A 15,367-nucleotide genomic window follows, 5' to 3' on the forward strand; every position below is an offset into this window, starting at 1 on the left:
CAAGCTCAAAGCAAGTATGTCTCAGTAATCTGCTATATTCATGAGCTATAAAGCAAGTATCTTTAAGTGCTCCCATTATCCCGTCAGGAACTTTGCAGCATGATCGATGTGAAGCAACTTTCAAACTTACCACGTACAGTAATTAGCCTGGTTCCTTTCAAGTAAACCACATCATCATAATTTATCCTTTGACAATGCCTAGATCTTACTTGAGAATTGTCTCAAGGGTAGACAAACTGCGAATTAGACCATGCTGCACTAACATCTAACACATCAAAGGAAGGTTCATATATCGCTCCAACTCACCGCTAGAATCAGCATGCGGATGTAATACTAGCAAATAAAACATTCAAGAATCGGACTGAAAATAACAAGTTGTAAGTCGTATTGATTAAATTCAATTACACACAGGATAATATAAAGCATATTTTTGTTTTTCCAAAAAAATTACACTCATCCCAGGGAATAACAAGATAAGTCAAAAAAATTAAAGTTCTTACGGAAAGCATTTCTTTAAATCGATACGAAATCATCGATTCACCAAATGTTGTCAAACCATTGTGCGATATATTAAACAGCTTTTTAAATAATGGTTTTGGTTGGATTTTGTTTAATTCAAGAAATTAGTGAAGTGTCTGTTTTGGATCGTGAATGAAACTGACTTGTGCGATATTGACCAGGTATCTTTTTCTTATGTGGACCAGTGAAAACCAAAGCGTGTAAGACACATTTATGTATTGTTAGCTAGTAAGATGTAATAGTTCTCTTTAACAGAAGAAGCTGTGTAAATTCACTCCGATAATTCATTTACAAGATAATAATATCCACTTCCACAATAACCAAAAAATATATATTGCACATAAGACAAATTGACTTACCTGGTTGAAGCCACTTTTATTAACAATATTCAGAATATTAACAAGATAACTCAACTTACTTGGTTCTTACCAGGGACTGTTTTGTATTCTTTAATAATCTGGAAGCAACATATGGCTATTTCTTAAGTGTTATGACGAAATGACTTATGATGTTCATGTCAAAGGATAGAGAGCATAGGTTACTGCAAAAACATTACAAAGAAAAAAAAAAAAAGTATTGTCTGGTCTTTCCACGAGATGACTGATATATGAATAAAGGTCTACTCTTGTATTGAGGCCAAAGCAGCTATGTGGGTTACTAAATACTTGATATTGTTACGAATAAAATACCGACAGTTTCTTTTAATTTATTTCAGGGTGATCCAGTAAATACACACATATATAATTCTATTCACCCATGACCGACCACTACTTTTGCTAGTTGTTTTACGTCGCACCGACACAGATAAGTCTTACGGCGACGATGGGACAGGAAAGGACTAGGAGTGGGAAGGAAGCGGCCGTGGCCTTAATTAAGGTACAGCCTGGTGTGAAAATGGGATACCACGGAAAACCATTTTCAGGGCTGCCGACAGTGGGGATCGAACCTACTATCTCCTGAATACTGGATACTGGCCGCACTTAAGCGACTGCAGCTATCGAGCTCGGTACCGACCACTACTTACTAATTGCTGTCTAATTAAAAGTGTCTGTTATTTTCACACAGCAGGGAGTCCGGCTCGTTAGTATTACCTGGGAGACAGTAATCCCAGGCCTTTCACTCGCGCTCACAAGTCAGTCATCCCCTACAATAACTGCGTGCAGACCGCTAGGTTTGAACACAGGGCTACTGGCCGCACAACACACAATGACACTTCCTTGATTCAATTCCAGAGACAGTCCAGTCATTCGCACAGTCAAATGCAGTGAACAACTAAACGGCAACAACTAAACAGTGTTAAACAGCAGGACATTACTCCTTACAACGACCATTAACACTGTTCCAATTACACTCACGATAGCTGGTCCAATCGTTGATTCTACGACGGTCCTCAGTTCACAGAAGTACACACACGCACAATACTCTTAAGGCAGTATAAACCGCATTCCGTTCCGTACGTAACAACAGCCAACAGCCGTCCCAGTCCAGCTACTAACTCCACACTCCGAAGCAACAACTTCTCGTTCAGACCTCGGTGGGACACTAGCGACAGTCAACACCTCTGTAGCCCTCAGCCCAGCCACCGAGCCCCAACACACCGAGTCCAACTCCGACTCCAGAACTGAGTCCCACACTGACTGACGGTTCGCGGCTAGCCTCCTTTTTATAGCTCGGTTGATGTGTACCGAAATATTTGCGATGTGGCTAAGAGACGGAATATTCTCGCTGCACCTTCCAGAACCACACGGGAATCCAGACGAAGAGACAAATGCACGAAAAGGCCAGCCATGCCCTCCAGGCCGGCTGGGAGCTCCCCGGTCGGCTGACTCAATATTCCCTTACAGGAAGTACCGAAAGAGGCTACCACAGGGCTGGCACGTAACAATATTGTTTATCATCCAAAACTCAAAGCTCGTAAGAGGGGTGACGTACAGGAAATGAATTTATAAACCAGCAGTATTTATACAATGCGTTTTTACACATAAATATACAAATAACATTAACCCTTTCAGACCTGAAAGAAGACAGGAGGCGTGAATTTTTGTTTGTATGTCAAAAACTAACTAAAATGCTCCTTAATACGCATATTGATAGTTTATTTTACAAAATAAAAACCAACATCCGAAAAAAAAGGACCCACACAATTGTGCGTATCAAAATTCAAAACTTCGTTGTATCACATACGATGATGTATCTTCAAAATTTGCGTTCACTAACCAATGTACACACTTCATTGAATATATTCCGGTATTCAGTAAAGCTTCTAGATTAATATAAACGCAATAAATAAATGCAATAAATAAATGCTTACTTTTGGCACTACTGCTTCTCGCCATCTCGCCGATCAACTGTGCTTTTTAAACTCTTCTTCCTTCGCCCTGGCGGTCAAGCGCATACTAAAAACAATTGAAATAGACGCCACGTGTCCCGCACAATCACTGCAGTCCGGTCTAGCGCCGAAAAAACATAAAATACGGTCAGGGATAAACAAAATACGAACCCGCACAATTGTGCGTACTCGGTCTGAAAGGGTTAAAATAGAATTTATTACCAAGTATTACATACCGCAGAGGTTCCCAAACTGCAGTACTGGTAGCTTACGCGAGCCTTCGGATACTGGTAGACACGATTGATAGAAAAATGTTGTACAATTTGCTGCATTTACAGAAACTATATTTCTGTATTTTTCTTTGTTACTTCAAAGTTCAGAGCCAATTTATTATTGTTGTTGTTTTCGTTGTTGTTCCCTGTCCTGAAGATAGAAATTACATCTGCGCATTTCCAGTCTTGAGAAAGTGTCTCACAACGAAGGAACAGGGATGACATCACTACATCAGCACATTCCGATAGTAACAATGACTGGGTATTTTGTCTCGTCTGCTCGCAGCATATGAGGCCTCATTCCCCAGAAGTCACCCAGAACAAATCGTGCCGTTTTCCTTTGCATCTTATCCGGTTCTCGTATCATGAAATTCCGGTGTCCGTCCTATACACTCATGGGGATCTTATACTCCATACCAAAGTCTTCGAAAACATCGATGTTTATTGTGACAATTTAATAATTGTGATTATAAAGGATAATGCCAGGGAAGCGTGTGAAAGAAATCAGAGGACCGTGGTAGATTCAAAACAAGTAAAAATATTTAATAAATGGATATATTGTAGTATTGCAAAGACCATTTACAAAGAAGTAAGACCAAGAAAGGAAAGATTGAAACACCAAGAAAAGATAAAAGTCAGTACACAACTAGTTATGTTTTCTTTTGTTTTGAACCACCAAATTTTTGTTTTGAACATGGATTTCAGAGAATAAATGCAAAATCGAATACAAATGACACCAAAGTAAAGATTAATAACCCCCAAAAAGCGAACCAGAATGAGAAAAGGATAGGGATAAGGGAGGCGAAAACCGGAAACAAAAAAGGGAAGAGAATTAAACGGGAATAAGCACAAAAGAAACAAAATACCCCAAAGGGGGAAACACTAAGGATGGATGGAACGTTCCACTGAGTCAGTCACTGCGTTTTCAGCCACTCATAATCTTCATGATAAAACACTGTTGCCATGGCACAGGGGAAAGATATCAAAGTTTTTAAATGGCCAGGCGAAAATACCAAAAGGGCCTGAAGGGCCATCGAAAAGATATTAAAATTTTGGTAACATTCTTAGCTCACCATCTGCCGTGTAGAAAGAGGTCCAGTTAAAACCAGCGTGAGTAGCGCGCTGCGAAGTAAGCAATTAAGAACCTCCAGACACGAGCACAATCGAATCCCGGCCCGATGAGTCGGGCAAAAAAATGCGATTTTATATAGCACAGAGAGTTGGCGTGTGGAACATACTGGAAGTATCACGAATTGTAGATTGACAGGTGTGATGTGGCGATGTGACGTAACAGGCGGCCCGGAGCAAGTTGATGCTCGCCGGTACAGCACCTGATGCCGAGAAGAGATGTTTGCTTGTTGTTTTAAGGGGCCTAACATTGAAGGTCATCGGCCCCGAGAAGAGATGACCGGGAGAACCATTAAACAAGGTATGTCCATATGTGAGCGTGTCGTAGGCAGTAGTAGCACGGGAGAGGACATTACATGTTCGAAGAGACCGGGCGAGTTTTTTTATTTATTTATTTATTTATTAGCTGAGGCACCTGAGCTAAAGCTCGCTGTGGTGCAGTACATTCTGATATTATGGCTTCAGAGTATTTATAAAGTAAATTAATACACTCCAGTAATACAAGTTTGATACATCAAATCAGTTAATAGTAATTTTGGTTACATGAATAGAGCTAAGTACTACATATCACACATATGTTACGTTAGTTTCATAACATATTAATATATCCTATAAAATAATCATATGTACCGGTATATGTTTTGTTTTATATAATTGAATTGTTTCATAATGATACACTGTAAGAGTAAACAAGCAGTCACACCAACTACTAAATATACAAGAAAGAAAATGTAAAAGTCAGTTTCAAAATTCGTTAAATTTACATTTTTTTCTACTTAAGATAATTATTTAACTTCTTTTTGAACATTTTTATTGAAGAGGCGTTCTTTATATCTTCCGGCAGTTTATTGTAGAGACTAACAGAATAATGCCATATGGAATTAATTCCATATTTATTTGAATGGATGACAGTGCAGTGGATATTATTAGCATTCCTTGTATTATAATTGTGAATTACTGAATTTTTTTTACATGATGTATTTGAGTGTGCCAAATTACGAATAATTTTATATATCATAACCAACGAAGATTTCTGTCGTAGGCTATCAAGTGAGAGAACATTACACAGTCTGTACAATTGTTCAGTGGGAGTCAACAGAGGCAATTTAAAAAGTATTTTCAATGCTCTTTTATGCAGCATAACAACTCTAGCGAATAATTCCTTAGTACAACATGCCCATACATGGATCATATAAGTAATATGGCTCTCAATTAGCGCTTGGAAAACACTTTTCAATAAATCATGAGAAACTTTGTATTTCAGTCTATTTAAAATGCCAATAGCTGGGATCAGTTTGTCACAGATAGATTCAACATGATCCTTCCACGTTAGTGATTCGTCAATAATTAGTCCAAGAAATTTAGCAGCCTTTACTCTAGGCACTGATTGCCCAAAAAACGTCAAGTGTAAATCTAAAAAATTATTACTTTTAGGTTTATGAAATAAAATATAATTGGTTTTTGTCAGATTGATTGTTAATCGATTTTTACGGAACCACGTTTCAATTAAATTTGCATCATGCTGCATATTTTGTTCAAGTTCTTGAATGGTATCACCGGTATAGAATATATTGGTGTCATCTGCAAAAAGTGATAATCTACCTCTGAGATGTAAGTTACCAATATCGTTAATAAAAATAAGAAAAAGTAAGTTGACCGTGCGGTTAGGGGCGCGCAACTGTAAGCTTGCATCCGGGAGATAGTGGTTTCGAACCTGACTGTTGGCAGCCCTGAAGATGGTTTTCCGTGGTTTCCCATTTTCACACCAGGCAAATACTGTGGCTGTACCTTAATTAAGGCCACGGCCGCTTCCTTCCCACTCCTAGCCCTTTCCTATCCCATCGTCGCCATAAAACCTACCTGTGTCGGTGCGACGTAAAGCAACTAGCAAAAAAATGACGGCCTCAGTTCCTGGAAGCGAGCTGGAAGCCAGCGGTCAATCACACTCTGCTGAATTAACGAGTTCTAAGTGATCCTTGTTTGGTGTAGAGGTTGTCAAGCCACTTTCTTCCACACTCTCTTCAGTCTTTACCTTTCCTTCGTGTCGAGTGCAGTAGACCATTTGGCAACTTCGGCTACAGTAAGCGTAGTAAATCCTACAAACCGCTGGAGAGTAGTGGTGTGAGGCAAGGTCGTCATCATTTGTCCCAGAGTATACCAGAGACGTATACAACCTCTCCTTTACTTCGTACGTTAAGCGGATTTACAGGAGTGAATTTTTGCGATGTCTGGTCTTAACCCTTGTTAACCCCCGTGAGGGGTGGATTTGTTTCAAACCTAGTCTTATTTAACATCTAGGACATAGAAGCGATCACAATGTAAAATGGTATCTTTGTATGTCAGACGGATTTTGAGGAATGCATATTTATGTTTTCCTCATTTAAACCTCCTAGGTATGAAAATAATTTAAAATATTTCATTATTCACATCTAGGATATAGAATAACAACCATTATGTGAAATTTCGACTCCGTACCGTCGAGGCGGAGCCAATTGACGATGCCTGACCTAGCTCACAACTAAGCTGAGGACATTTAAGTATTAAAAATTATCTTTTATGCGCCTAAATAGGCATTAGAAAGATTACAATACCCAATCAAAATGGGCACTGTCAAAACGTATGTAAACTACTACTACTTCCATTTTTCCCCACACCCTGATGGGACCGCGGGAGCGAATACATATCGTACCCACTCTGGCAAACTAGCGAAAGTGACAAACTAAGAAATCTGTATCTATATTGTCTACCCTCTGACAAAGTCTCACATTTGCAGCTCGTTCTGTATGAATAACACATAAAACCGATCATTAAATAAAAAATTGATTTGACATGAGTAATCACAACCTCTTTCAACTCCTCTAACCTTTTGACAATTTGCAGATTCGCTAGTTTGCCAGAGTAGGGACGATATGTGGACTTGGTCCTGTTTTACGCTTGTTTCCTGACACCAACCCTGTGTAGAGGGCAGTATGGTATGTTGTGTGTATACGAAGGGAAGTGCATTGGAACAAATACAACACACAGTCTTTGCCCCAAAGAATTAACCTGGTTCTCCTTTTTGGTGTATGCTGAGTGAACCTCAGGTCTATGTGCACCTCCGGAAGTGAAAATCTTGTTCCTTAAATTTTTCGACTTCCTGGCTGGGAATCGAACCCACGTCCTCCCGGGTGAACCGAGCACGCCTTTGCCGCTTCGGCCAGGCAGCCCCTGTAAAAATAGTACGCCCATTCTAAATCTAAAGAATTTCTGAGTTTATCTTGTGGTTCTAGCGCCATCACATTTTTCACAAGCATTCTTGATTTAGCGGTGCGCAATGGCATTTTCTGCGCGATGCTAGAGTCCTTGAATCTTACGCAAGATAATTTATGGTTTATTTAAAAAATGTGAGCAGCACTTAGTTTTCTTCGTTTCTCATACCACTGGTGTTTAAAGAAACTTGCATCAGAAATTATGGCACCTTCGAACTTCACTGTAAAGCTTTGACGACAGTCAATATATTCTGCTTCAAACTCACCTTTCTTTACTAATCTATCGTATGAACTTTTTCATTCATCATGAAACATGCAGTGGTATTTCCTTCTCTTTTCTTTCGCTCATGATAATGATAATTAATGTTAGCTCCACTGTCCACACACAATATTGAACTGAAACTCTCATCAACTATTTAAGAACATAATGCTTAAATGAGACCATGACGTGGACACAATAATGACTTTCAACCTGATTATTATTATGATTATTATTGTTATTATTATTCATTATTAATAATAATAATTACAAGTGTAACTCAATCTGGCAACCTCTGGTGAACGAATACATTGTTTGAAAAATAAAATAAGAAATAATTTTTTTTTTTTTTGCTAGGGGCTTTACGTCGCACCGACACAGATAGGTCTTATGGCGACGATGGGATAGGAAAGGCCTAGGAGTTGGAAGGAAGCGGCCGTGGCCTTAATTAAGGTACAGCCCCAGGATTTGCCTGGTGTGAAAATGGGAAACCACGGAAAACCATTTTCAGGGCTGCCGATAGTGGGATTCGAACCTACTATCTCCCGGATGCAAGCTCACAGCCGCGCGCCTCTACGCGCACGGCCAACTCGCCCGGTGGAGAAATAAAATTATTAGAGGATGTGACATACATAATTCCAGGAGATATTTAATCTTTCTCCCGGAGACGCGAGATGACATTTTATTCCGAGAGATTCCAGGCCATTTCAGGACAGTTGGCAGGCCTAGTTCGAAACCCGCTGAAGGAAAGTCCTGAAAATAGCTTTTTGAGGTTTCCCATTTACTCACCAGCCAATTGCCGACGTTGTACCTTAACACTTTGTCATTTTTTATACGATCATAGACATCATGTATCTCAAAAACGAGCGATCAGATTTCTTCAAAAATTTTAGAAACACTTCCCTATGACACTATTTCAGTAATCTTGTAAAAATGAATGAATTATTGAATTAAAATTAATTCGTGACTGAAAGGGTCGATTCACGTCATGGCCACTTACCTTCTCAGTCATAATCCCTTCCTATCCTATCTTTGCCGAATACTAATGACAGTAGGCCTACTGGTCGGAAGTTTCAGACCACCATATTCGATAGCAGATGGCCGGCCCCACGGTGTAGGGGTAGCGTGCCTGCATCTTACCCGGAGACCCCGGGTTCGATTCCCGGCCAGACCAGGGATTTCTATCTGGATCTGAGGGCTGGTTCAGCCAACGTGATTACAGTTGAGGAGCTATCTTATGATGAGATGGTGGCCCTGGTCTAGAAAGCCAAGAATAACTGCCGAAAGGATTCGTCGTGCTGACCACACAACACCTCATAATCTGCAGGCCTTAGGGCTGAGCAGCAGTCGCTTGCTATACCAAAGCCCTTCGGGGCTGTTGCTCCGTGTGGTTATATTCGATAGCTGAAACCGAAAATGAAATGAAAACCTGCAACCTGTTTTCCAGTCTTTGACCGGGTCAGGGATGTAATGAATGAACCATATATAAACTATTATTACAATAGGGTCGCCACTCCCAAGGTGATTTATTAATGACTGATAGATGCTATTAAATGAGAATGGAGAGTGTTTCTGGAATGAAAGTTGACAGGGAAAACCGGAGTACCCGGAGAAAAACCTGTCCCGCCTCCGCTTTGTCCAGCACAAATCTCGCATGGAATGACCAGGATTTGAACCACGGTATCCAGCCTTGAGAGGCCGACACGCTGCCGTCTGAGCCACGGAGGCTCATAGCTGAAATGATCACTACATAATAATTAATATCATAATTTCTCTAACAACTAATAGTTTATCTTTACATAAATAAATAGCTGGTGATTTCATTAAGAAATCACGACGATGGTTCCATTTTGGCGCAGAGTTTTAACTCTTACCAAACCTGTGCGGGGCTTAATATTAATTGCATTTTCCTTGGTTATTGCATGTAAAAATAGTACTAACTATCCACAACTCCAGTCTATCCACGCGTTCCATATACCTGGAAATACGAGTAGTAGTATATAATCCGTGATGTTTTAGAATATATGCGATTTTGACGATGACGGCCGCTATGGAGGGCGGTGATGTCAACAGGCCAGGTTCGTTCTCACTCGACCGCTATCATAACTGTACACAAGTGTCCGGCACCTTGCCAGCACCAGCGAAGATGCCCTACATGATGAGCAGGACCAGAGTATTGAATTATTCAAACCAGAGCTCAAGCAGATTGAGGTTAATCACAAAAATGTTCTGGAGAGGCAGGAAAAGTGTTTTCTAAGAACTTGTAGCATAAACTAGTTCTTTCACCTAGATTGGTATTTATAACAGAGGTGAGAATTACTCAGAATCACCATGCGCCGTATCGATGAATGTTGATGTTAAGGCTAATGGGATTTAACATCGTATCCACTAGCCATACTACAGAAGAAAGAGGCATGGCTCTCGAAAAATGAGGGCATAGAGATAGGAAGAAGTAAGTAGTATGATGAACGAGTATTTTGCAATTCCCTTCAGCTCGATATATATTTTATTTACGGGTAATGCCACTGTGAGGTGATACCAATATGCCTGTTCATTCAGTTCGTGAAGCAAGAAGCTAGAATCTGAAGGAACTTGACACCACGCGCTAGTATTAGCAGAAGCGATTGGGGTAAATTTTCATTCATTGGGAAGGGCGTGAAGGAGTGGAACAGTTTACCAGGGGTAGTGTTTGATCCTTTTCCAAAATCTGTACAGATATTCAAGAAGAGAATGAACATCAACAGAGAAAATAAATGAAATGTTAGAGGGCATTCGACAAGTGCAGGTTATTGTACACTGACTGACAGAGCAAATGCAACACCAAGAAGGAGTGGTCAGAACTTTATGCCAATTGCAGGGTAGACTGACGTCACTGAGGTATGCTCATGATGTGAAATGCGCCGCTGTGCTGCGCACGTAGCGAACGATTAATGGGACACGGCGTTGGCGAATGGCCCACTTCGTACCGTGATTTCTCAGCCGACAGTCATTGTAGAACGTGTTGTCGTGTGCCACAGGACACGTGTATAGCTAAGAATGCCAGGCCGCCGTCAACGTAGGCATTTCCAGCAGACAGACGACTTTACGAGGTGTATAGTGATCGGGCTGAGAAGGGCAGGTTGGTCGCTTCGTCAAATCGCAGCCGATACCCATAGGGATGTGTCCACGGTGCAGCGCCTGTGGCGAAGATGGTTGGCGCAGGGACATGTGGCACGTGCGAGGGGTCCAGGCGCAGCCCGAGTGACGTCAGCACGCGAGTATCGGCGCATCCGCCGCCAAGCGGTGGCAGCCCCGCACGCCACGTCAACCGCCATTCTTCAGCATGTGCAAGACACCCTGGCTGTTCCAATATCGACCAGAACAATTTCCCGTCGATTGGTTGAAGGAGGCCTGCACTCCCGGCGTCCGCTCAGAAGACTACCATTGACTCCACAGCATAGACGTGCACGCCTGGCATGGTGCCGGGCTAGAGCGACTTGGATGAGGGAATGGCGGAACGTCGTGTTCTCCGATGAGTCACGCTTCTGTTCTGTCAGTGATAGTCACCGCAGACGAGTGTGGCGTCGGCGTGGAGAAAGGTCAAATCCGGCAGTAAATGTGGAGCGCCCTACCGCTAGACAACGCGGCATCATGGTTTGGGGCGCTATTGCGTATGATTCCACGTCACCTCTAGTGCGTATTCAAGGCACTTTAAATGCCCACCGCTGCGTGCAGCATGTGCTGCGGCCGGTGGCACTCCCGTACCTTCAGGGGCTGCCCAATGCTCTGTTTCAGCAGGATAATGCCCGCCCACACACTGCTCGCATCTCCCAACAGGCTCTACGAGGTGTAAAGATGCTTCCGTGGCCAGCGTACTCTCCGGATCTCTCACCAATCGAACACGTGTGGGATCTCATTGGACGCCGTTTGCAAACTCTGCCCCAGCCTCGTACGGACGACCAACTGTGGCAAATGGTTGACAGAGAATGGAGAACCATCCCTCAGGACACCATCCGCACTCTTATTGACTCTGTACCTCGACGTGTTTCTGCGTGCATCGCCGCTCGCGGTGGTCCTACATCCTACTGAGTCGATGCCGTGCGCATTGTGTAACCTGCATATCGGTTTGAAATAAACATCAATTATTCGTCCGTGCCGTCTCTGTTTTTTCCCAACTTTCATCCCTTTCGAACCACTCCTCCTTGGTGTTGCATTTGCTCTGTCAGTCAGTGTAAATAAAAAATGTGTGTGAATAAATTAATTCCATCCCCTGGTCTATGGAGTTTGGACAGCCAAAGTAGGGGACTGCCTGTAGGGGTGAAGTACAGTGGGGACTTCGAGGGCCCTGGGACCGCTACGGTAGCTGTGAAGGCCCTTCAGGAACTCTGAAAAGAGGTGGCAAAAGGGGCTCTGGTTAAGACGCAGCAGGTCGTTAAGCTACTTAGGTTCCAAAATGGTTGAAAATAAGTAAATAAATGCAATGTAAATTTTAATCTTATACCAGTTGTATAGTATTATTTGAAGTAACTCCACATACTGTATATGAGTTGACTATGATTGTAAGTACAGGAGATATTATAAGTAGAATTTTGTAAACAATATACATTTATTAAGGATGAGGTGTGTGTTTAATAGAAAAAAAATATTCGTGTAAATTGTATAATATTGTATTATAGGAAATTTTTCTTCTTCTCTTGTTAATTTAAAATTTAGTGCTTGCCAATAATGTATTTTAGTGTACCATTTGCCACCGAGATAGACACCTCATTTTCAAATAAACAGATTTTGATTTGATCGAAGACAACACGACCCAACTGAACACCAAATATGGAACAATAAATTTTATGCGCAAGTTTAAATACCTTAGTAAGTGAATCCAATTAAACGAACTAGATACAGAGGCATTAGCGGTCAGATTCTTGGCCCAAACTACAAAAACGGAACGTACATAAGAAAATCCAGACAAGAAATCTACTCTAAGAGAAGATCGCGGACACAGTGCGCAACCGCAGGGCTTCTGCGGTCACCTGCTACGGATGGACGACTCCCGATGGACAAAGTGCATTTTTAACCATTTTGACTCCAAACCAAAAACCACAATTCCCTGGTACGTTAACGTCAAGAAAGATCTCGAAGAAATGGGTTTACGACCAGATGAAGCGCACAAACGAAACTCTTCAGAACAGTTATCACCGGGCGAGTTGGCCGTGCGGTTAGAGGCGCGTGGCTGTGAGCTTGCATCCGGAAGATAGTGTGTTCGAATCCCACTGTCGGCAGCCCTGAAGATGGTTTTCCGTGGTTTCCCATTTTCACACCAGGCAAATGCTGGGGATGTACCTTAATTAAGGCCACGGCTGCTTCCTTCCCATTCCTAGGCCTCTCCTATCCCATCGTCGCCATAAGACCTATCTGTGTCGGTGCAACGTAAAGCCACTAGCAAAAAACGAAAGAAAAGAATAGGCATCGTGACTTTTGGGACTTACTGGGATGTGAAGTGGACAACTGGTGCAAAGGGATAAACGCCGTGGTCGACACTGGATCAATCGAAAATTGCTTTTTTTTTTTCTTTTTTTTTTTTTCGCACCGACACAGATAGGTCTTATGGCGACAATGGAACAGGGAAGGGCTAGGAGTGGGAAGGAAGCAGCCGTGGCCTTGATTAAGGTACAGCCCCAGCATTTGCCTGGTGTGAAAATGGGAAACCACGGAAAACCATTTTCAGGGCTGCCGACAGTGGGGTTCGAACCTACTATCTCCCGAGTACTGGATACTGGGCGCACTTAAGCGACTGCAGCTATCGAGCTCGGTAATCGAAAATTGAGTGAACGCCAGAATGTATTATGTAGGCCGATTTATGAATAATAACTAAATTCTATTACTTAATTTTAACCCTTTTGACTCTAAACCAAAAACCACAATTCCTTGCTACGTTAACGTCAACGAGATTAACGAGATTAACGTTAAAGAGAGTGATTAATTTAATTAATTAATCAAAATCATAATAAAGAAATCGTTCACACTTTGTGGACGGGAGTGTTGCCGTTCTTTCATGGATAGACAACCAATACTTGGAACACGTCTGCACGTGAGCAATATTGCGCTGCTTTAATTTCTCAACGAGCTCGTCATAGAACACTTCATCGCTCCTTTTGTGAGTTCTTGGAAGAGTCTCTCTTTCAGATCAATTGGCTCCCTTTCGACATCTCTGTAATTGCACTCAGCTACAAAATGTCTTGTAATACGCTCACACACTTTAGAGAAAGAAGCTATATGCGTCGGCCTTCGCTATCCCCTCTCAATTATACCTTTACTCTTTCCTCACCTTGTCACAGATTAAGTATGTAAGTGAAAAGCCGTGGGATCTCGGAGCTATTAATTGATAATGAAGGTTCCCTTGGGGAGCTCACATATTGCGAGACGTCTGTTGAATTCTGCGGACCTCACCTGACACCGTTCTGCTTTGGTACATCAGTGGGTAGTGTGTCTGATTTAGGAAATGCTCTACCATCCACATTATTTTCCTGCTTTAAACTCTTGTGATTTCGACTTCATAGTATTCGATTTAGAACTACTTAGTTGTTGGATTGTGTTCTTAGTGGCCTCTTGAGCCTTCCTGTTGGCCCAGTATTCCTTCATATTTATTTATTTATTTATTTATTTATTTATTTATTTATTTATTTATTTATTTATAATACTGTTTAAGTTGCTATTACATATCAGTTAGCCAAAACCACTGAAATTCACCAATCAACCGACCCAATGAGCAACATTTTCACACCATTTATAACAGACACTAGCTGCATAAGAAATAGCATTACTAGCATCGCTCATACCTCATTCATTTTCATATCGCCAAAGCCAAGGATATGACTGAGACAGATCAATGTAATAATAATAATAATAATAACAATAACAATCATCATCATCATCATCATCATCATCATCATCATCATCATCTTTCCCAAGAGCGATGCTGGAACTCTGCCCGCAAATTAAACTCTTGCATATATGTTAACACGCGATGGTAAAAGTAGCTTTAAGCAAACAAAGGAACAGAGTATCTCATAAACAACAGTGCATTTGTTGTGTAGTCTAAAACTGGAGATAACATCTGAACGCGCACACAGTAATGTACTGCCTGGCAAGTGCCAGGAACATGTGCTGCCTCACACGCGAATATTTACTTTTGTTTATGTTATTTCGAGAATAGTACACAACAAGCGAGATTCTGGCACACAGCGAAGGCTGTGACTCCACCAATGATAAGCTACCATCGTGACGACTGAGGTAAATATATAGGACGTGATCACCGCAAGGATTTGTGTGTGGTAGGGATATCTAATGGGACTTCTGGAAAAGAAGAAGAAACACCAATGTATCTATAAAAGGCTAAGGCTTAATATATTCTATCGGGTGGATTGTAACTGTTTTTATATCATTCGGACCCTCTGGCGAAGTGAATTCAAAATACAAATCTCGAAATGGTGGGTTTATTGAAAAAATTACCAGAAACGTGGAAATCCTCGAACTCAATAAACTTTATAGCTTTTCAATCTGACGAAACACTAAGTATGTCACATATAACACTATAAAGAGCCTCCGTGACTCAGGCGGCAGTGCGTCGGCCTTTCAA

Source organism: Anabrus simplex, chromosome 6, assembly GCF_040414725.1.
Source record: "Anabrus simplex isolate iqAnaSimp1 chromosome 6, ASM4041472v1, whole genome shotgun sequence".
Lineage (NCBI taxonomy): Eukaryota > Metazoa > Arthropoda > Insecta > Orthoptera > Tettigoniidae > Anabrus > Anabrus simplex.